Below are 24,822 nucleotides of genomic sequence, written 5' to 3' on the forward strand. Positions count from 1 at the left end.
CGGACGTCATGACCTGGGTTCGAACCCAAGACCTCACAGTTGTGTGTGAGTTTATTTTCAGTGGATTACCACTTAATCTAAGACAAAAAAAAATTATGTTTATTAACAATGTGTTTTTTTTTAAATGACAAATACCAGGATGTTAGATGTCATGTTAGTATTTTCTTTCTCTCAGGACTGAACCATAAACTTTTAAACCCCTCTTGCCGGTATGTTATATGTGCGTACACTTCTTTGTAAAAAGGGCATAAGAGAATCCAAATCAGAAATATAATACACCTCGTACATTTGTAAAAAAAAAAAAAAAATCCACCTTATGCAATAATATGTGAGATCTTTATTTAATTCCCATAATTATTAGGTAAATTAATAATCATTTTGCCTTTTAGGCTAAACCCTAGTCCTTGGGTCAACAAACAACATTACATGAACATGTGTGATATACATTAGTAGGATCAGTTTGACATTTACAATCGTGAGGCTGAGAGTCTTTTCCAAACCGTTCTAGGAAAATTTGGTCACAGTCTTGGTCAGCATGGTCACAGTTGCTATCCAACCTTGGCAGAGTTTTGTAACAAAATTTATCGGTATGCTCGCCTACAACATTATAGACAACAAAAATATGATCAAATCATTTCACATGTTAGTTTAGTTTAACAACAATCATAATACTTTGGTAAAAAAAAAACAACAATCATAATACTAATCGTAGTAATAACAATAAACCATCGGTTTTGATCCCTAAACTACCAATCTCTCACCGATTTAGTCCATAAACTATAAATATTTAATAAAAGTCTTTAAACTATTTTTAATACATCAAGATATTCTTTGAATAATCATTCTCTGTTTTATTTTAAAAGGAAATGAAAAACATATTTGATTGATTAACGGTAACAATTTAAAGGTTATTTACAATATTTATATTGTTGAGGGACTAAATTTTTAAATGAGTTATAGTTTAAGAATGAAATTGATAGTTTATTCTAATAATATGTGTACCAGATCCATAGGTGAGGGTGAAAAGAGCAAACAAAGCTCCCACTATTAGGATAATGCTTCCGAGCTTCATGATGATATTTGCTCAAACACTACAATAATTTCAAATAGAATTTGAAAATGTTGAGAGAATCAAACACATATATTTTTTTTTTTTTGAGGATCAAACACATAATTTTTTTTTTTGAAAGAGATCAAACACATATATGTATCACTAAAGTTAACTAAATATTAATTATTAACCTAAGCGACATTTTTTAAACATAACTTTTTGACTGGATATTTATTTCTATTATCTTTTTTGACTGATTAGTTTTAAATATTTGATTTTTTGATTGGGTAGTTGTATTTTCAAATCTCCTCAAATAGAATGGTATCAAGATTTTTATTTTCTTTTACAGTTAGAATGGTATAAAGATTACTAATGTCACTTTATTGAAAAATAGTTTTCCCTTTTCAGATTTGAAAAACATAGTTAACTTATTATTATTTAATTTACCGTAAAATATTATTCCCTTCATCCTTTATTAGGAAAAGTAGTTTTTTGTAACAGTGTGAAAAGTAGTTGTAGTAGTAAACTTGTCAAAAATTTATTACTTTTACATATTTATCCTTCTAATTAATGATAGCATAATAAAGATAAAAATAATTTACATATTCCAATGGTAAATTAATCAAGGACATTTTTGTGAAGGAATCAGTAATACATGTGGAATTTTGAAAATGGTTTTATTTTACATTAGGAAAAAAAAGAGGGAAATGTTTTATAATTAAAGAAAAAGGGAAATGTTTTTTAAAACAAAATATTTAAATTTATCTCAATTTATATTTTCATTAAAAATATTGACCATTTAATTTATTGCCATACCGTATATTATGTTGAAAGTTGAAACTTTTTTTTTTAAAGAAATGTTGAAAGTTGAAACTTCTTATACATAAATAAAAGAGTTAATCTAACATAAACCTTTATAAAACGTCTAAAAGTGGACTCTAACCTTTTTTTTTTTATTAAAAAACGATTTGTTGTAATGTTGAATTAGAAGGACATATTCCTAATCCATAATCGGTCAAAAACCTGATTTAGTGAATCACCCAAAAATTTAAGGGTGATTCGAATCAACATATTAACTAATTTGTTTGGTGTATATTGTATGCTGATTTGAATCAACCTGTTTGAAAAACTTGTAGGTCATGATTCGAATCATGTGATCAAAACATGTGAAATCATGATTTTAAATGCATTTTCATTAATACCAAGGTCATGCATGAATCAATAACATTTCTCAATGATCTTAACAATTTTAGAAATAGTGAAAGGAACTTAGATACATGAATTCTAACCTAAGTCTTGTTTTGAGTTTGACATCTATCAAAATAAAATCAAAGCAAGACATACACCCATATAATCCCATTCAATTTTCTGGGTGTAAGTATAATGTCATCCTTGCGCAACTGCATAAACTAATCCTTCCAATCATATGGAACCTAAATGGGCAATAAACCCTCACTAAGAGTTTTAAATATTTTGTACACCCAATTTTGGGTTCGAACTCGAGACCTTGGTTAAACTAAAAGAAACCTAATTTGTTGAGGAATGCAACATTATTCCTAAAGTGTAAACCTGGATCCATCATGTTTATCTAGATTGGGCTATATGTTGAAGCGAATCCAAGAAAGGTGTTAACTAGGGATGACAATGGATATCCATGGGTGCATGTAGTATGATATTCATCCACGCATGTTGAGGTATCCACGAGTAGAAGTGATTGAGAGAATGACATGTTCATCTCCGACAATTTGATACTATATTTGTCTCTTTTCAAAATGCCGATGTTAGTATGGAAGTGCATTTATAAAAGAAAGAGCGACACAATGAATTTATTCTGGTTTAGTATCAACCTGATAGCTACTCTTGTCCTCCATATCCAAAGTGATTTTTCTATCTCAATAAAAGAGACTTCTTTCAATATAATCCCTGATTACTGTACTCGAGGTATATGATGACATGTCATCTTACATTATTTTCAGTATGATTTTCAGTCATTTTATTAGTCATTTGATTCAATAACAAAGAGTTTTAAAGAAGTTGCTCATGGTTTAAGGGATACTTTGTAATGTTGTCATTCGATTCATGTAATTATGTTTTATCCCAGAACCAGACAACTTCAAAGATGTTTTAAGTCTTTTATTGAGAAATCATGTAATTTGGCAAAGAAATGGGCCACTTTCCTTTCCTATATTTGGGGATTCATGTTGGAGGTGATTCGGGAAAACTAAACTTTTGGTATCCCCTGTTAGAGCGTATTAAAACTAGATTCTCGGGTGGGAAGGGTAGAAATCTTTCTTTGGGTGCTAGTTTGGTACTTCCAGTCTAATTTCTTTCATTCTTCAAGGCTTTCACAGAAATCATTTCATCTATTGATTCTATTTTTAAATTAAAATACTATTTATTCTAAAAAGGACTACGGGGGTCTGGGGGTTAGGAGGTTGAGGGAGTTCAATATTGCTCTACTTGGTAAGTGGTGTTGGAGGTTAAAGGAAGCACGTGAGAGCTTGTGGTACATAGTTTTAACATCTAGATTTGGATAGGAAGTGGCTTATTTACGAGAGAATGGTGGAGGGGTTTAGTGTGGTGGAACAATTTAATTAATATTAGAAATGATATTGGCGTCGGTGTAGGACGATGGATAGATTAGAACATTAGGCGTGAGTAGGGGAACGAAGTTTCAATGTTATTTTGATGGGATCATTGGTTAGACGGATGGGTTCTGAATGTTAGATTTAGTCGTCTTTTTGAATTATCTGATAATAAAATAGTAGCAGTTGCTAAGGTGAAGGGCTTAGATTGGAGTGAGGGTGGGGGAGGCTTGAAAAGGGTGACAGAGGTTGTGGGCATAAGAGGAGGACCAATTGGGGGAATGTTGTGCTTTTTTGAATAACATTGTTTTGCATGAGACTATTCATGACAAATGGCTTTGGAATTTGCATGCTTCAAAAAAGTACAATGTTAGCGGCACTTACAATTTTTTACTCATGGTAGACCATGACATCATTTACGAAAATTCTCATTTAATTTGGCGTAAAGAGGCTCCGCTAAGAATAATTTTTTTTGTTTGACGTCTTCTTCGGAATAGTATCCCAACAGTCAACAACTTACTCAGGAGGAGGGAGACTTCAGTTAATACTCAACTTTGCGTGGGAGGGTATGGAAACCATGAGAATTGGAGCATATATTTTTTTTTTTTTTGCATTTTGACTTCTTTCATCAAACTGGGAACACTGTTTATAATTGGTTAGGCGTCATTATGGTCAACCTGCATCATATTTCAGATCATCTTATTCAGTTTGTTGTCTTTGGAAGCTTTTCTAAAAAATACTCGAGATATCTTCCATTCAATTTGGTTTTGACTGTTTGGGTTATCTGACGAGAACACAACACGCATATTTTTCAGCAAAAGGAAGATATTATTCATCATCTTATCGACAATATTAAGATTCAATCTTATTGGTGGTTAAAGATAAATCACGTCGATTTTACTTTTAACTACCACATGTGGTGGCCAAATTCTCTTTCCTGTTTTTGAGATGTTTTGTTTCTTTTTTAACATCTTTTTTGAGGTGAGTTTTGAAATTTAGTTGTATCTGTTTCTTCTTCTTTGCTTCTCTCCAACATTCCTTGTGCAGGAAAAGTATGGTTTATTGATTAATACAATTCCTTTTTAGATGTTTCAAAAAAAAAAAAATCTCACATTCCTCACACTAATCCAATAAACATCAAGTCATGATCTAGAATCAAATGAGAGTAACACAATAAAACAAGATATATCAAAAATAAAATAAAACAAGAGATAAACACACTACAAATTTACACCTACCTAACAAGATATACCCTTTAAAAAAAATATTAAGGCTTAAATTAGCAAACGTGCACCTTTTCATTTGGAACAAACCATTCATATTAATATTTAAAGCTAGCAACTTGAGGGTTAGTTTTGTAACTTTTATTAAAAATGTTTGTTAATTTGCATCCATTTGCTGATTTACACTAACTTTATTATAAACACATTATAAAACATTAAACAAAACAAAAATAAACACAACTTAGAAAAAAAGCGGTTATCGTAATCGTAATCGTAAAGCGGTTATCGTAATCGTTTTATCGCTTTCTTTCCCCTTGAGTTTTCCTTCATCGTTTTCTCTTATACGATGATAGCTGAATCGAAGTTTCTCCATCTTGTGATGTTTCCTTTTGTTCTCCACCGTGTGATGTCCCTTTCCCATTATTGAGTTCTTTTTCCCTCTCAACCTTTATATTCAATCCTTTCCTCCTTTCTCCACCAACCTTTGCATCAACCCTAATTTCTGATTTTTCTCTTCATCTCTTCCATCTTCTTGGCTTTCCTCTCATCTTCTTGGTTTTCATCACCTTATTTCCCCTTCCTTGCTGTCTGGGCTTTCTTCTCTGCGCTTTCTGTTCTATCATGACAACTCATAACAGCAAGGGCGTCGTCTCTGACCCCTCAAACCTTAACCCCCAATCAGATTCCAGTCCTGTCTTGCTCCGCCCTGCAAAAATTCAAAAAATATCTGCCATTAGTCCTATCATCACACAGTTCAATGATCACCTTGAATCAACAAATAACCAACAACAGACTCACTATCTCCCTATTGAACACATTGGAACCAGTACTGATCCCTACCGTCACACAACCCAAACCCCCCCACCAAATTCCTCAAAAAATCAAGATTCTCCTAACCCTAACTACCCCAATCATCAAGAAACTGATGATGAAACCCCCAATGAGGAAGACCCTTTCTGCTATTATCAAGAAACTCATGTTCAGGACAGTGTCAGCTCCTGCCAGAACAGCATCATTGGCAAGATCTTGGCTGACAAGCCCATACCAATCTCTATTCTTCACAGTTCTTTAAAAGGTATATGGTGTAACCCTTCTGGATTCAAAATAACAGAAATAGAAGGAAAACTCTATCAAATCTCCATGGAAAAAGAGCAAGACATTCACAAAGCTCTTAAAGGCAGCCCTTGGATCATTAGAAATTGCTGGTTGGTACTACAAGCCTGGGATAGACAGGTGAATCCTACTGATCTCAACTTCTCCAAGATCCCTCTTTGGATCCAAATCTGGGGTCTTCCCCTACACTGTAAGTCAATTTCTATGGGAGAACAGATTGGATCTCAGGTTGGCCAAGTTTTAGACGTTGACATCTATGAATATCCAGAAAAAGCTAAGATTGTTAAGGTAAAAATCCTGTTTGATATCTCCTCACCCATTAGAGCTGGGCTTTACATAGGTAATGAGGTTGATGGCATCAATTGGGTTGATTTTAGATATGAGAATTTGCCTATGTTTTGTTTCAAATGTGGACTGGTTGGGCATAATGAAGATTACTGTTTCTCTCCTCTGATTCAAAACTATAACACTCATGAAGGGCAAACTAATCCTAGAGGAGCTTGGCTCAGATCCAGAGCATATGGCCACAAAATTCTAGACAAAAAAGAAAAGCTTTTTAGCAGTAACCCCCTCAAATCTCTCAGTGGGAAACAATTCAGCCTCATCCCAAGAGGGCTAATTAATAAAATGGCTAATCTTAAGGTTCATCAGCACACTAAGGGAGGGAAAGAAGATTCCCCACAGATAGGACTAGCCTCTAAACTGAAGCAACAGGCTTTCCAGCAGAATATTGCAAGAGCAGATGTCATTATGCAGCTACCAGCATAGGTTACAACTTAGATAGCTAAGGACAACACCTTGGCCAAAAGGAAACAAGATGCGGAGCAGAACAACAATCACACATGACATCAATTGTGCCTAGATATCAGTATGGCAGACCTCAAAAAAGAGGCCAGCCAGTCCTCATGAAGGTCTTGTCTTGGAACTGCAGAGGGTTAGGTAACCCTGCTGCAGTTCGAGCTCTCAAAAAGCTCCTTAGAGTCCAGTGTCCTGATGTTGTGTTTCTTACGGAAACAAAGTTGTCAGAGTCTGATAGAAAAGCTAATTATACTTTACTTTGTGGTCCTTTATCAGGAGGTCTAGCCTTAATTTGGAACAATTCTGTAACCATCAATATTATTAATGCAAATGACATGATGATTGATGCCTATATTACTTCTTGTAATTCTCCTATTTCGTAGTTTGCTACTGGCTTTTATGGATCCCCTTATAACCACTCTAAACATCTCACTTGTCAAGCCATTAATGATCTAAATGTTAACAGATTCAATAATAATTGGTTAATCTTTGGTGACTTTAATCTTATCCTAAATAGCTCTGAAAAATTGGGAGGATCTGGGATTGATATGAATCTCACCAATCTCTTTAATACCACTCTTAATCAATGTGACCTTAATGACTTGGGGTTTTATGGTTACAAATATACTTGGGCTAATAATCAATCTAACCAAGCTCACATTCAGGAACATTTAGATAGATTTTGTGCTAATTCAAATTGGATTGCTAATTTTCCCAGGTACACCAATAAACACCTTCTTAGGTATACCTTTGACCATGCTCTTATCATGCTGGACTTCTATGACTATGAAGCTAGCAAAACTAACTTTCAACCTAAAAGGCTTAAGAGGTTTGAACATATTTGGACAGAAGACCAGGAGTGCAACAAAATTATTACTGACAACTGGATTTCTGCTCAAAATAATATCCAAGACAAATTAAGCAGTGTGTTAGACCAACTAGACAGATGGGGAAGATTAAAGTTTGGAGACCTTTCTAAGAAAATCAAAATTACTCAGGATGCTCTTAACGTTCTTAAAAACCAAATTCCTAATGAAGAAGGTATTCAGAAGATCAAAGAGGAGGAGAAAGTGCTTGATGAGCTATTAAGCAAAGAAGAAATATGGTGGTCTCAGAGAGCCAAAGTTCATTGGCTCAAATTTGGAGATCTCAATAATAAATATTTTCATCATAAAGCCAGACAAAGAAGGAGGAAAAATTCTATTTACTCTATAGCAGATAACAATGGCAATATCTGGAGAGATGACCAACACATACATCACATCTTCACTAACCACTTTCAAGGCATTTTCACTAGTACCAAACCCATCATCAACCCTGAAGATCTTAAGGTAGTTAAGAACAAAATTGACCCTAATATGTTCTCATACCTGGCAGCTGATTACACTAGTGAGGAAGTCAGGACTGCTGTTCACCAACTCAGAGGTACTTCTGCCCCTGGTCCAGATGGTATTCCAGCTCTTTTTTTCCACAAATACTGGGATATTATAGGGAATGATATTCTTAACTACACCCTTATGGTTCTTAACCATGATCTCAAACCTGATCAAATCAATTACACTTTCATCAGCCTGATTCCTAAGGTCTCTAACCCCACTACCCCTTCAGATTTCAGACCTATCAGTTTATGTAATGTTGTTATACCCTAATTTTGGACCTAAAAATACTAATTCAATTCTTCTTTTCTTGTATTTCAAGTCATTTGATATGTCTCTGATCAATTGCATCTTTCTCTGCATTTTATTTCAATGTTATTTGCAAAATTCACATGCAAGGGTATTTTAGTCATTTCCTATGTCAAAATTACTTTCAGTCTTTTAAAAATTTGTTTGAGTCCTTTCAAATAGTTTGAATAAGTCTTCATTTCAATTCTATGTCAGAATCCATTTCAAAAATTGCATTTAAAGTCATTTCGAGTCAATTTTCCCCCTAGGGGCATTTTAGTCTTTTCATGTGTTAAAGCCCTGTTTAAATCCTAAAAATTGTCTCTGAGTCTTTTAATTTTGCTTGTATGAGTCTTTGATTCAATTTCTGTTAAAAATCCATTTTTTTTAAATTTGCATCTGAGTCATTTTCAGTCGTTTTAGCCCCAGGGGCATTTTGGTCATTTCACACGAAATTTCGGCAGAGAGAGGTTACTTTAAAGTACCTCATTTAGGCCATTGGTTCATTTTAGTCCGTTTTGTCAATTTTAATCGTTTCACTTTACGTTATTTTCCAATTACCAATTTTAATTCATTTTATTTTTATTTTTTTTAGTCCTAAACTCCTAAAAATTTGCATTTTAGTCCATTTTTTGTCCAAGTCATAGTCCAGTGCCACATGTCAGTCTTTTATTTGTCCAAGAGTTAGTTACGCCACATGGCAGTTTGTCATTGGTCCAGGCGTCACAGTCATCAGCTATAAAAGCCACATCACAGTCAATGGTCAAATTCACCAATCACTTTTCTGCACAGTCATCACAAACAGATTCTTCTCTCTCTCTCTCTCTCTCTCTCTCTCTCTCTCCACATTTTCAGATCAAAGCACCAAATTCTTGATGAACTTGATGAATGTTCATCAAGAACATCAAGAACAAACCCTAACAAACTTTTTCCAGAAATCAATTCTGCATCAACACATAATCATCAACGCAGAATCAACAACACAGAATCATCAATCACGCAACAATCCGATCCAAAAATCATCACAACACTGTCAAATCCAAAACCGAAAATCATCAAAACAAATTCGAATTCATCACCCTTCGTCATCAACAACGACGAATTCAAGGTTCGATTGTGAGTCTGTAACGAGTATCATCAACAGCTCAAAGGACGGAACAAACGAAAGCAAACGGTTCGCGAATCAAGCAACGGCAACAGCTGAGAACAGATCGAGCAAAGAAGAAGCAAGAAGAAGGAGGTGAGTTCGAGAGAAGCGAATCCAACGAAGAACTCCGTCGTATTTCGTTCGTCTCCAATCTAACAGAGGTAATTGCTCCGATCTGTTCAATATCATGTTTATCTTGTTTGTTTGTAAAAAGAACCTTCGCTAAGTGTGTAGATCTAGGCTTCGTTTGGTTCGTTTTTGAGATTCTAAGCATGGATTCGTGTAGAGAAGATGAATACGAATCTTTTAATTTAAAAATTTTTCAGAAAAATGGAGGTTTAAGTTTCCGGTGCGGCGGCGCCGCCACTTTGGCCGGCCGACCACCGCACCGGGCCACCTGGCTTCATCTTCTCCGATCGAAGTGCTTAGAAAGAGAGGGAGAGTGTTGCAGATCGGTTAGAGAGAGAAAGGAGATGGGAAATGAGGGTTTTCCCTTTGAAATTTGCTTATATACTCCCTGTTCAATCTTCTACGCGCGCGCGTATCTAGCTCCCATGCACCATCGCACGTTGTGGCCTTTGGATCTTGGATCTGATCCATGTGGATCAATCCAACGATCCTTAGGTGTTCTGATGATCCGTTTCATGTGATGTATGGACCTGGACCTAGTTTTCTACTGAATTTCGTTTTTTCCTCCTGTTTCTTGCTATTTGCACCACGTTGCATGTTTTTACACCTCCTGCATGTTCAAATTTCTTTAATAAATTCCAAATAAATTTCCATAGGTTCTTGATAATATTCTTGATGTTTTTATGACATTTTACATAATAAAATTTGATAAAAAAAAAATGTATGTGTATAGCTTTTCTTTTTCTTAGAATTAGTAATTTTCTTGCACTTTTTAGTCCAAAACTCCTTTAAAAATTCCTAAAAAATTCATATAGGTTTCTTGATAGTTTTGTAGCATCTTGTGACAATTTTTGCATGTTAAAATTGGTTAAAAAATATAGTGTTAATTTTCCTACTATTTTTGTGATATTTTGTGCTAAAAAATGAATAAAAATTTGCTTAATTTTAATCCAAGTTGCTTGATAAATTTTGGTGACCTATACCACTTGATTTCATAGGGTTTTAGCTACTGTTTGTGTTTAATATTGTTGCACAATTGTGAATCTTGGTAGGTTACTTAGCTTACAAGTTAGTTGTGTAGTTAAATAATGCAAATATGCTTAAAGTTTGTTTTAAAATGCCAAGTAAACTATGTTGCCTTAATTCCCATTCCAAGACTTGATTCTAAACCTTTAAAAATGTATTGGAATGTGAGAATTATAGGTCACTTGGTTCTTGCATTCTATGAACAAATTTTAGCCATGTTTGCACTCATTTTCTATCCTTTATGTTCTAGTGTTTCCCTTGCTTTATTTCCTTTGATATTGTCATGTGCTACTAACTCCTTTCATTTCATGTTTCATCATTTCATAAGCATCTCCATTCCATCCCATATTCATCTCTATTTTTTTTTCTTCTTGCAATTTAATTTGTACCAAAATTAGAATGTAAAGATTTAGGAATTTTTGTAATATTTTACTTTCATGCTTTTAACTTCTTGGCAAAGAGGCCATAGAATGTATCTAGGGCATGATGTAATAAGGACAATGGACTCTAATGAAGTACACCGACACAAGCACCGACACATGCACACACATCACTATATAGTTAGAATATGCATGTTTAGATGTATGTTTAGGATTGTATGTTTAGATGAATGTTTAGGCTTTATACTTAGAAAAATCATTTTCCCAAAAAAAAACTTGAACAAACTTCACTCAAACATTTTTCATAATAAACCTTGGGGTCAAAACCCCATTGAATTTTCCTTTTATTTTCTTAATCAAATTTCAATGAACAATAATCACATTTGACTTCTTTTGCAAATCACTAATTCAACCTCACAATTTCCTAATCTCATGCCTTTAAGGCCTCTCTCTTATTCTTCAAATTCCATTTTCAAACTTAAAATCAACCAAAAAAAAACAAAAACATTTTTGGAAGAGAACTACGGTGGATTTGATCCCTTAAACGGGTACGTAGGCAAGGAACAAAATTCCTTCAATTCAACTAAAACAAAAATTCAAACACATTCTTCTCCCTCCAATTCTTCATTTAGTAACTCTTAGGTGTAAATATCATTTCAAAATAGCATTTAAAAATAAAGCGCGCGCGTAGAAATTAAAGACGGTTCCTATAGGTTACTATAGTCGTTATGGGTGCCTAACACCTTCCCGTAGCGAAAACAACTCCCGGACCTCGATTCTCAAGGGTTTTGCTTACTTTTTCCCTTCCCAAGAAAAAATAAGATATCACCGGTTTAAAAGGTTCAAACGTAATCAATGTTTGACACCCGAAAACCAAGATAAAACAGCTGGCGACTTCACTGGGGAGATTCGAGAGTTACGCCTAGTCTTTATTTCCACGCTTGCGCTTGTATTTTTACTTGCTTCTTTTACTTGCTTTCCTATGTGAATAAATGTTTAATTTCTTGCAAACGTGTGGGGTGAGAATATCGAAAGTCCTGCACCCGGGCTGAGTGAACTTAGGATTTAGGAGGGATATAATCGACAATTCATTCTGGGGGTTGCCTCGTGTTTTGGATTATGCGATCAATCCCACATAGCTGAGGCATTTTGGGGGTGATGTTGTCGGCGCGTGTTGTCGCGTTTAGGCACTTTACTTCTAATTGTTCTATGACGCTATGAACCGTAGATAACCAAACCCATCCATGGCCATTTTCTAGGACGTAGTGCGGAGGCCAAGCCGAGTGTTGTCTCGAGTTTTAGTCGTCACGCGATACTACACTCAAGTTAGACCTTCCACGGATAATCATGGAGCGAGTGTTGTCTCGTGACACCATGATATACGTCGGAGAGGTTGCAACTTGGGAACCTTTTTAGAACCCGGTTACTATTTCCTAAAAGCCCTAGTTTCACCGGACACCGTGTCCACCCATGACCCCTCGACTTTGAACTTCAACCCACCATGTTTTCTCCGAACTTGAAACATAATCATGCATTCATGCATACATGCATACATGCATAAACTTTTTTCCATGCATTGTTATCGAAGGGCTTAGACAAGTTGAATTTGTAAACATTGTAGGAATGAAGATGACTAATTCCTACAAGTTCAAGGAAGTGGATTTGGCTAGTTTGAGAGATTTGGCACTCAAGATTGAGGATCCGACTGGTTTCCGACGTCGTTACGGGGCTTTACTTACTATTCTTCAGACTAATGTGGATGAGAAGCTTGTGCACACTCTGGTGCAATTCTATGATCGGGACTATCGGTGCTTCACTTTTCCGGACTTTCAGCTAGTGCCTACTCTAGAGGCTTATTCTTCCTTGATGGATTTGTCTATTGCTAAGGGGGTACCTTTCTCAGGAGTTGAGCCTCCTCTTACTCCATTGGTTATTGCTAAGGATCTCTATCTCAAGACCACCGATGTCTCCAAGAATCTTGTCACTAAGGCACGTATCCGAGGGTTCACTTCAGAGTATCTTCTTGGGAAAGCCAATCTTGAGACCACCTGTCAGGACACTCTCGAGGCTATTCTTGCACTTCTCATCTATGGGCTTATTCTCTTTCCGAATCTTGATGGCTTCGTGGACATGAATGCTATTATGATCTTCCACTCCAAGAATCCGGTTCCTACTTTGCTAGCTGACACATACCATGCTATTCATGATCGTTCCGGCAAGGGTCGTGGCTACATTCTTTGTTGTGCGCCTCTCCTCTATAGGTGGTTTATTTCGCACCTTCCGAAGTCTTTCCACGACAATCCGGAGAATTGGTCTATTTCACAGAGGATTATGGCTCTCACTCCTAATGAAGTGGTTTGGCTCACTCCCGCTTCTAGGGTTAAGGAAATCATCTTTGGTGGTGGAAAGTTTCTTAATGTACCTCTTCTTGGTACCCGGGGTGGAATCAACTATAACCCGGAACTTGCTTTGCGACAATTTGGTTTTCCAATGAAAGATAAGCCCATCAATCTTGCCACAGCTCCTTACTTCTTTCACTACTCCAATGCTCCCACCGGAATTAGAGAAGATTTCATGGAAGCTTGGACTAAGCTTCGGAAGAAAGAGGTGAAGCATATGGGTGTAAGGTCCGGTATTGCTCATGAGGCCTATACACAGTGGGTGATAAACCAAGCTGAGGAGATTGGTATGCCTTACCCCTCTATGAGATATGTGTCTGCATCTGTTCCTACCATGCCTTTACCTCTACTCCCACCTACCCAGGAGATGTATCAGGAGCATCTAGCTATGGAGAGTCGGGAGAAGCATCAGTGGAGAGCTAGATACTATGAGACTGAGAACTTGATCATGACTTTGGATGGAAAGGATGAGCAGAAGACTCATGAGGTCTTGACACTGAAGAAAGAGTTAGCTAAGGCTAAGAGAGTGATTGAGGAGAAAGATAGATTGCTTATGAGGGACTCCAAGAGGGCTAGGGGTGCCCGTGACTTCTATGCACGATACTGCAGCTATGAGTCTGAGTCTGAGGATGATGCTTCCACTTCCTATGCTTGAGGATTTCCATTTCCTATTGTTATTTCCATTTGTTTATGTTGAAATTGTCTTGTAAAACTATATGTTGGTTGTTTCCCGTTCATGTTAATTGTTGTTTAGTAATGTTTACAAGTCTCTAGTTTGTCTAAAAAACCCTTCGATAACACGAAAAGAGTCTTTTTTGCATATGCATTAACACATTTCATGCATCATATGCATTCATTGGTCACAAAAAAACTTCTCTCGTGCTCATCGCCTCCTGGTTTTGTCCGCCGCAGTCTGAAAAGTGGCTCGTGTTCGCAAAGTCTACCAACCAGACAGAATTCATCAAACAAGATTTCACAAGAGAAGAATGATGGCTAACTTTGAAGAGGAAAATGCTCAGCTCCGTGCCGAATTGGCTGCTATGAAAGAAGATTTGGCTAAGGCTCATGATGCTATGTCCGCTATGATGGCTGCACAGGAACAACCAGCCACTTCTATTCCGGTTACTGCTGAGGTGATTCCCTCTATCCCACTGTCTACTGTGGCTACTGATGCTCGTTTTGTTATGCCCAACGGCCGTCCTTATGGCCTCTCAGCTTACTACTCTCCTAATACTGCTGCTGGTGTCTCTGGTGTTGCTGGTCAAGGACAGATTCCTGTGTCCACTGCTATGCCTCAAGTAACCACTGTTGTTACCGACCCTATTGTACACACTGTGCAACAGGTGATTGATGTTGACACTCCGCGTGGACAAGATCCCGCAATGGAAGCTATGAAGAGACAGTTAAGGGAGTTGGCTGGAGAACTCCGTGAGGTCAAGGCTAGCCGAGGAAACAATGGTGCTCCTGCTAAAGCTCGTGATCTATGCCTGGTATCCCGATTTGAGGTTCCTAAGAAATTCAAAGAGCCAGAATTTGACAAATACAATGGAACTTCTTGTCCACACAACCATGTTATCCGGTATGTCCGAAAGATGGCTAACTACGCCGATAATGATGCACTGATGATCCACTGCTTTCAGAGTAGCTTGACAGATGATGCAGCAGATTGGTACACTAGTCTGAGCAAAGATAACATCCATACTTTTGAGGAACTCGCTGCTGCTTTTGAAGGTCAATATGAATTCAACACCCGTCTGAAGCCAAATAGGGACTCTCTTAAAGCCCTATCTCAGAAATCAGATGAAACCTTCCGTGAATATGCTCAGAGGTGGAGAGGGGCAGCCGCCCGTGTTTCTCCTCGACTTGATGAGGAAGAATTAACACAAACATTCCTGAAGACTCTGAAGAAGGAATACAAGGAAAGAATGATAGTCTCTGCCCCAAACAACTTCTCTGATATGGTTACGATGGGAACTCGCTTAGAGGAGGCTGTCCGAGATGGTATTATTGTCCTTGAGAAAGGTGAATCTTCAAACAGTGCGCCAAAGAAGTATGGCAATGGTCACCACAAGAGGAAAGAATCTGACGTAGGAATGGTGTCTGGTAACCCAGCTGCAGCTGCTACACAATTACCTCTGCCCTATCACTACATGCAGTACTCTCAACATCCTTTCTTTCCACCATTTTACCAGCAATATCCTCTGCCACCGGGTCAACCACCAATGCCCGTCAATGCCATCCCTCAGCAAGTACAACAACAGCCTCCTGCTCAACAGCAACGGCAGCAACAACAGGGTCCCCGGCCCAAACCTTCTTTTCCACCAATACCAATGCGGTATGGTGAGCTGCTCCCAACTCTACTTGCTAAGGGACACTGTGTCACCAGGCCAGGCAAGCCTCCGCCTAATCCATTGCCTCCCAGGTTCCGACAGGATCTGACATGTGAGTTCCATCAGGGCGCTCAAGGCCACGATGTTGAAGGTTGCTTTGCTCTGAAATATATTGTGAAAGACCTGATAGAAAAGGGACAGTTGACTTTTGAGAATAGTGTTCCTCATGTTCTTGACAACCCGCTTCCAAACCATGCTGCTGTTAATATGATTGAGGCCTTTGAAAGGGTTCCCGTTCCTCAAGAGGATTCCATGTTGGATGTCCGCAATGTCGTTACTCCCTTGGTGCCATTACATGTCAAACTTTGCCAGGCTTCTCTGTTCAAACATGATCATGCTTCTTGTCCGGAATGTCTTCGGAATCCTATGGGCTGTGGTGTTGTGCAAAATGATATCCAGAGTCTGATGGATGACAAGCACTTGATTACCAGTGATGTATGTGTGGTTGTACCAGTGTTCCATGACTCTCCTGTTGAAAGTGTATCTCAGGCAAAGAATGTTGAGCCTTTGGTGATCAGGCTACCTGGTCCGGTATCTTATACCTCTACCAAAGCAATTCCCTACAAATACAATGCAACCATGATTGAGAACGGGGTGGAGGTGCCTCTGGTATCCCCAGCTACAGTTGATAATGTTGCTAGTGAAGTTACAGCTCTCAGAAGCGGGAAAGTCCGTCCACCCTTGTTTCAAAAGAAGGTGGTGACACCCATTGCCACAATAACACCACCAGTTGCTCCTCCTGTTGATAAGAACCCCGGCCCAGCAGGCCAATCTATAGAAGAGTCCAATCTGGACGAAATCCTGAGGCTTATCAAGAAAAGTGACTATAAGATTGTTGACCAGCTGCTGCAAACCCCATCAAAGATATCCATCTTGTCTCTGCTCATGAGCTCAGAAGCTCATAGGAAGGTGTTGATGAAGATACTTGAGCAAGCTTACGTTGATCACGAAGTCTCTGTGGAGCAATTCAATGGAATAGTGGGTAATATCACTGCTTGCAACAGTTTGGGATTCGGTGATGATGAACTCCCCGAAGCAGGGAAACATCACAACTTGGCTCTACATATCTCGGTGCACTGTGGGTCTGATATGATATCCAACGTTTTGGTGGACACTGGATCATCGTTAAATGTAATGCCTGAGTCCACACTAAGGCAATTAAGTCATCATGGAATTTCCCTGAGGGGTAGCAGCTATCTGGTTAAGGCTTTCGATGGATCCCGCAAGGATGTTCTTGGGGAAGTAGACTTGCCAATTACCATTGGTCCTGAGACATTTCAAATAACTTTCCAAGTCATGGACATCAATGCTTCCTACAGTTGTCTCCTCGGAAGACCGTGGATCCACGACGCGGGAGCAGTCACTTCTACTTTGCATCAGAAGCTCAAGTTCATGAGGAATGGTAAGATTGTCACTGTGCATGGTGAAGAGGCATTTCTGGTTAGCCAAGTATCATCTTTCTCTTGTGTTGAAGCAGGGTCCGCTGAAGGGACGTCGTTTCAAGGCTTGACTGTCGAGGGTGCAGAACCCCGGAGGGCTGGTGCTAGCATGGCCTCACTGAAAGATGCTCAGAAGGCTGTTCAACAAGGGCAAGCTGCTGGCTGGGGCAAGGTGATTCAGATCTTGGAAAACAAGCGTAAAGAGGGCCTTGGATTCTCCCCGACATCTGCTGTTTCGAAGGGAACCTTCTACAGTGCTGGGTTCATCAATGCTATTACTGAAGATGCTGCCGAAAGAAGCCACGTGCCTACATTTGTTATACCAGGAGGCACTGTGAGAAATTGGGAAGCCATTGATGTTCCCTTAGTCATGCATGCTTCCATGTAATGTGTTTTGTTGCTCATGTTTGATGACACCTTGTCATTACGTAATTTTATATGTATTTTCATCACAAAAAGGAGTTCACAGAAGACTTATGCAGCAAAAAGAGCAGAAAAACTGAAGGAAACGCAAAGAAATAAAACGTGTCACGATTTGGTACAAACGTGACACGATTTGGGAAGCACAAGAAGCCTTGTTTCGACATTAGGAAAACGTGTCACGATTGGTAAAACGTGACACGATTTGGTGAAACCCTAATTCAGTTTCTTGCTCCAGAAGGTAAAAACGTGTCACGATTCACTTAAAACGTGACACGATTTGGGCGATATTCTGTGCCTATTTATGCTGAAGTCTATTCCAAAAACAAGGGTTACGAATTCTAGAGAGCCAAGTGCGATTTTACAACTACAAGGAGGACCAGGAGGACGATTTCTTCATCTTCCAACCACTTTGTGTATGTTTTATTACCTCTAATGATTATGTTATTTGTAAACATTATTATGAGTAGCTAAATCCATTAGAGGTTAGGTCTGAGATGATTCGTTGTAACCCTAATTGAGATATTATGTTGTGAAACTCTATTTATTGTGAATGATATTCTAGTCTTTATTCAATTCAATTGTTCTTAATGCTTTTTATATCCTGATCAAATATAAATATGATTTTGTGAGAATGAATGACTACTGACCATAGCTTTCTACTTAGACCTATTGAATTGTTCTAATAAACATGGTTAGTCTAGGAATGGATAATCGTTTATTAGTGATGTTAGGTTAACGTGCTTTAAACCTTCAAAGATTATTAGACCACCTAAGGGATTAGGGGCTGTAGTTTAAGGAGAGGGTCCTAACTCAAGGGATTGATTAGGACTATTTTGTTAACTATCGTGGGATTAGAAGATCATTCATACGAATAGGTGCAACATAACAATTAGGGGAACATAGATGATTCGAAAGACCTAAACTCATCTCTCTCTTATTCTTGAAAACCAATTTATTTTTAGCAATTATTTTTTTATGCAATCAAACCAATCTACTGCCTAGTGGCAAATCAAAATAACCTTTATACATCCTAAAATACAACGTAGTTGAATTATTGAGATTAAAAACAGTCCTCGTGGGAACGATATTTTTACTACTTCGATAGTATTTGGTGCACTTGCCAAACGTCTATCAAGTTTTTGGCGCCGTTGCCGGGGACTGTTGAATTATTTCAACAAGGCAATTACGTTATAATTTAGGGTATTTGCAATTTAATTTTCTGTTTTTAATTTTTATTTTTTATTTTTCTGTTTTCATATTCACTTGATTACTTTGCGTTGTGCAGTGCTACTAAGGTATTTTGCTGTTTATGCGAGGTAAACAGAGCTCTGACGACTTAGAGTACAATCCGGAAATTGAAAGGACTGCTAGAGCACTTCGGAAAGCTGTCCGATCGCAAAGGTTAGCTCAATCCGTTCCACCGGGTGTTCGAGAACAAGTACCGGAGCAATTCTCAAGTGAATCTGAAACAATCTCTTCTCCCAAATCTGCAACTATGGAAGGGGAAGGAGTTGTACCACCAAGACCTAAGCTTGGAGACTACGGTTTAGCCACTCATCGCGGTCAACTGACCCACACTTTTCAACCAGCTAACCCCGTAGCTTTCGACATCAAGACAACTGTCCTCAACGGTTTGAGGGACAAGCAATTCGATGGGACTGAAGCTATGAGTCCGCATGAACACTTGAGCCGTTTTGCTGAAACCTGTGAGTTTTGTGTGCAACCAGCCACCGTGACTGAAGCACAAAAGAAGCTAAGGCTGTTTCCTTTCACCTTGACGGGAAGAGCAAAAGATTGGTTGCTAACAATTCCAAACGGGACTGTCCAAACATGGGAAGAGTTAGAGCTGAAGTTCTTGGAGAAATACTTCCCTATGTCTAAGTACTGGGACAAGAAGATGGAGATCTCTAACTTCAAGCAAGGAGAAGGTGAATCATTGTATGATGCTTGGGAGCGATTCAACTTGCTTCTCAAGAGATGCCCTAATCATGAGTTCACCGAGAAGCAATACCTCCAAATCTTCACTGAGGGGGTAACACCAAACACTCGAATGTTCTTAGATGCTTCCGCGGGAGGTAGTCTCAAAAGTAAAACTGATCATGAAGTTCAAGCTCTAATTGAAAACATGGCTGGCAATGAGTATCGTGATCAAGCTAAAAAGAAAGAAAGAGGAGTGTTTGGGGTAAGTGAACAAACTGCTATCCTTGCCAACCAAGCAGCAATGAACAAACAGATCGAAGCTCTAACTAAGGAGTTTCAAGGCTTCACTTTGGCTCATAAGCAACAACAAGTGGCTGCAATCAAATGTGACTTATGTGGTGAAGAACATCCCAACGGTGAATGTGTTCCGGAAGGATCAAGTGAAGAAGCTAACTTCATGGGAGGATATCAAAGGCAGAATCAATACTACAATTCAGGCATTAATAAGCATCCAAATCTAAGCTACTCAAACAACAATGCTTTGAACTCTCAGATGCTAACTCCTCCTCAACAACAACAAAAGAAGCCATCAGCTCTTGAGGAAACTATGATGAACTTCATGAAGATGACTCAAGGCAACTTTGAAGAGATGAAGAAGAGTCAAGAAGCTGAAAGAAAGAACAATGAAGCTTCTAGGAAGATGCTTGAAACTCAACTGGGGCAATTAGCTAAGCAGTTGGCTGAACAAAACAAAGGCGGATTCTCAGGTAACACTAAAGATAACCCTAAGAATGAGTCTTGTAATGCTATTGAACTGAGGAGCAAAAAGGTTTTGACACCTTTAGTTCCAAAAGCTCCAAAGAAGGTTGATGAAGTAGTTGAGGTGGAGGAGAATGATGTAGTTGAAAAGAATGATGAGGGTGTAGTTGAAAAAGAAAATGATAATGGAGTAGTTGAAAACGAAAGGAAGAAAAAAATAGAGGGAGAAAAAAGTGAGAAATTAATTGATGAAGATTCAATCTTGAGGAAGTCGAAGAGTCAAATTTTGAAAGATGGAGACAAACCACAGGTTATTCCATCATATGTGAAGCTTCCATACCCTCACCTTTCGAAGAAGAAAGAAAAGGATGAAGGCCAATTCAAGAAGTTCATGCAACTTTTCTCACAACTTCAGGTGAATATTCCTTTCGGTGAAGCTCTTGATCAAATGCCGTTGTATGCTAAGTTCATGAAAGACTTGTTAACCAAAAGAAGGAAGCCTAAGGATGATGAGAACATAGCACTTTCTGAGAATTGTAGTGCTATTCTTCAAAAGAAGTTGCCACCTAAGCTGAAGGATCCTGGTGCTTTTACTATCCCTTGTTCAATTGGACCGGTAGACATTGGAAGAGCTTTATGTGACTTGGGAGCAAGTATAAATCTGATGCCACTTTCAATGATGAAGAAGCTTAAGTGTGGGGAACCAAAACCAACAAGAATGACCATTACTTTAGCTGATCGGTCAATCTCTTATCCTGTCGGTATACTTGAAGATGTGCTAGTCAAGGTTAATGACTTGGTGTTCCCAGCAGATTTTGTGGTCCTAGATATGGCTGAAGATGAAGACATGCCACTCATTCTAGGAAGACCTTTCCTTGCAACTGGTCGTGCTTTGATTGATGTTGAACGTGGAGAGCTAATGTTGAGATTCCATAAGGAGCAGGTAGTCTTCAATATCTTTGAGGCAATGAAACACCAAGATGAGAATCCCAAGTGTTACCGGATTGATGTTGTGGAAGAAACTGTCGAAGATAAAACACTTGAATCTCAATCTATTCAATCTACGGAGGTGGAAAGTGTGGAATCTATAGATAGACAAGAAGTGATTGAAGATTTTGGAAAGATAGAGGGTGTTAAGCAACTGGAAGTAAGCAAAGAACAGATGCACCAACAATCATCAGGAGACATCCGTGACAACAAGTATGGGGGATTGACAACTGGTAAAAATGAAATAAAGACTACTACCACTGGTCCAGGTGGTAAATTGGCTTATAGAAGGATTCCCTATGGGATGCGTAATGGGCCGGCTGCTTTTCGATGGTGTATGCATTCAACTCTCTCTGATACTTTGGAAAGAATTAGGAGGTACTGTGACGAAGGGATGGCAAGAAACAAGCCTGTTGATGAAGCTATAGACATCAAGAAGTCTGGTGCACAAGGAACTTTCAAGGGTAAGGAACAAAAGCTGAAACGGTACCGTGAAGGAGGACTCCAAAACAATGAAGAGGGAGCCACATCAACTAATCCTTAGGGATGGTCATGAGTCAAGCTAGTGACGGTAAAGAAGCGCTTGGTGGGAGGCAACCCACATTTAGATTTCAGGTAGTATTTCTTATTTCCTTTTTATTGCTTTCAAATATTCAAAAATACAAAAAGATTTTTTGCTGAAACGAACAGAGGAAGAAAATTTGTTGTTTTCCAATACTGTGCAAATCGTGACACGTTTTGGGCCAAACGTGACACGATTTGCCCCCTCTGAAGCTCCTCTCAGAAATTTTTCTAAGTAAAAAAAGGGTGCCATTCGACATTTGGAAATCGTGACACGTTGGCCAAAACGTGACACGATTTCTGGGCAAGAAAATTTTCAAAAATGAAAAATCGTGACACGTTTAGCCCAAACGTGACACGATTATAGCAGTTTCAAAAATTTAACCGTTACAAAACAAAATCGTGACACGTTTTTGGCAAAACGTGGCACGATTTTCCCAGCCTATAAATATATCCAACACGATTTTCATTCCATTCACTTCCAAAAGTAGCCAAACTCTGCCAAAATTTTCCCAGAACCCTAACCTACGATTTTCTAACCCTTTTCTACCAAAAATCTTCATCTTTTCATCTTCTAATCACCAAAACCATTACCATACACCTTCATCATCACCAACAAACAACCAAACCAATTATCTCCATCTTAACCCTAACCCTAATATCCAGTTTTGTTTCTTCTCTAAATCCTAACCCTAACCATGGTTGAGACCCGCAACAAAGGCAAGTCCCAAGCCACATCCCAACCAGCCAAAAAGGCCAAAATAGCCCCCAAACGAAAACAACCTGTCAAACCTAGCCCTAACACCGCACCCCCACCGTCCATCAACCACCGGTTTTATAATACTGCTGCCCGTGACCGTTTCAAGGACATCCGAGGCTATAGGGTGATCCCGGAGAGAGGTTTTGATTTCACCAAACTCATCTCCAACCCTGAGTTCCATCAAGTGATCACTGAGAGAGGGTGGGAATCCCTTGTTAGTATGATTTTCGAGCAGGCCAACAAAACCATTGGGATAGAATTCTATTCTAATGCTAGGTATATGGGGAGGAAGTATGTGTCCTATGTGAGGGGGAAGGAGATAGACTATAGCCCGGAAAGGATTAATCAGTTGCTGGAGATTGTGCCACCGGAGATTTGTGATGTGAAGAGGAGGATGGAGGAGTGCAAGAATTGGGATGATGAAAGGTGGGAGGAGTTGCTAATGCAGATTTGTGTTGAAGGTGCTAAGTGGCATGGAGGGTCACATATGCTGTTGAGGGCTGACTTCAAGCCCCATGCAAAGGCGTGGGCATCTTTTGTGGTGCAAACTATTGAGGGCACTTCTTGTACTTCAGAGATTCCACTGCCCCGCTTGTTGACGCTGTCTGCTATTCTTGATGGTACACCCATCAATGTTGGTGAGTTAATTGCCGACAATATCTATATGTTTGCTTCAGGTACCAAGAAGGCACTCCCTCATTTGAGCCTTATCAATTGGCTTTGTGAGGAGGAGGAGTGCGATTTGTTTGCTAATGATTTGAGTGCAGCAATGATGAAGCCCATCACCGACACTTACATGGATGGCTTTGTCAAGGATTATCATGACCGCATGCAGACTATCATGGGTGCCGAGGCAGCAGCAGCAGGACAGCCACAGCCGCCACCACCACAACAGCCACCGCCACCACCTCAGAGTCAGACTTTTGCTGGAGAGGGGAGCAGCCAGCAGGGTGCCTATGCACCTATTCATCCTATGATGCTGGACTACATGTTCGGCCATGCCAACTGGATGAATGAGGTGTCAGATCAGGAGTATTGGAACCGTCCGAGGTTTGGTCAGGAGTTCACTGAGGCGGTCTGCCTCAACAGGAGGAAGATGACTGGGTCTTTCGAGCGCTTTGATGGGTCCGAGGAGGCTATGGACCACTACTTTGATGTCACCAGAGGTCGAGCTCAGGATAGAGAGCAGGAGATCCGAGCTGACTTTGCTGCTGGTGGAGCTCAGTCTAGGCAGCACTTTGGGGAGGATACCTATGCAGAGGAGGACCCCAACACTTGGATTCCGGAGGACCAGATGCAGGATTGAGTGGGCTACTGATGGCCCACCTATTTTTATTTTTCTGTTTTTTGTTTCAGCACTTTGGTTATGTAACTTTAATTTTATGTTCAAACAATTTTTATTGCTTTTAATTAAGTTTAACTCGGTTTTATTCCCCCCGTTTATGTAATTATTCCTGCACTTGTTTATTATTGATGAATTTGTTTGTTTAGTTGACTTTTTACAGTTTGATAACAAATAGTTGTTCAAGTGGTATTCCAAAAGTTCAAAAGGAGGAGTGACTTGGTTTTCAAAGGCGAAGTGTACGGCGTTGCTAGGTAGTCACATACTCCCAGAAATCTCAGCCATAAGGTTCATTGCCATATTTTGTTTTTCAATTTACTTATATTTAGCTTAGTTTTCCATGCAACTACATTTCTAGAACTTGCATTGTTTCTCTATTATTGATTGGTCTTTGTTAATTACACACTGAGGCAAAAGTGCTTGGTCCTGTGAGCCTTTTGAAGCCTACCCTGACTATAATTGTTAAACTTTATCCTTTTCTTAGCCCCTTTGAGCCGGTAGGATTAGAACTTTTTGTTCGGTGACAAACTACATTACAAACTTAGAGACTTTTAGGACTTGTCCCTTATTGTTTTTCTGAGTTAGGCATTGTAGAATGTTGCTTAAAATTAAGTTTGGGGTTGCTATTGGAATTTGCAACCAATTAAGTTTGGGGTGGGGGTACTAGAGAATAAGAGAACAAAAAGAAAAAGAATTGTAATGCAAAAGGCAAAAATACATTCAAAA

The 24,822-nt window shown here is 38.8% G+C and overlaps 1 long non-coding RNA gene and 1 other non-coding gene across 2 annotated transcripts; both read right to left on the reverse strand.

The window, feature by feature from the left end:
• Positions 1–295: 295 nt before the first annotated feature.
• LOC146900454 (uncharacterized) lies at positions 296–1,194 on the reverse strand. The gene is made up of 2 exons (XR_015023922.1): positions 1,003–1,194; positions 296–597 (listed from the first exon to the last, which is right to left on the reverse strand). It is a non-coding gene; the product is annotated as an uncharacterized LOC146900454 (long non-coding RNA).
• An 18,461-nt stretch (positions 1,195–19,655) lies between these two features.
• Positions 19,656–19,762, reverse strand: LOC146900455 (small nucleolar RNA R71). Its single transcript, XR_015024403.1, has one exon. It is a non-coding gene; the product is annotated as a small nucleolar RNA R71 (small nucleolar RNA).
• Between the last annotated feature and the right edge of the window lie 5,060 nt (positions 19,763–24,822).

Source organism: Medicago sativa, chromosome 8 (assembly GCF_051527215.1).
Source record: "Medicago sativa cultivar Bolivia chromosome 8, Bolivia_mono, whole genome shotgun sequence".
NCBI lineage: Eukaryota > Viridiplantae > Streptophyta > Magnoliopsida > Fabales > Fabaceae > Medicago > Medicago sativa.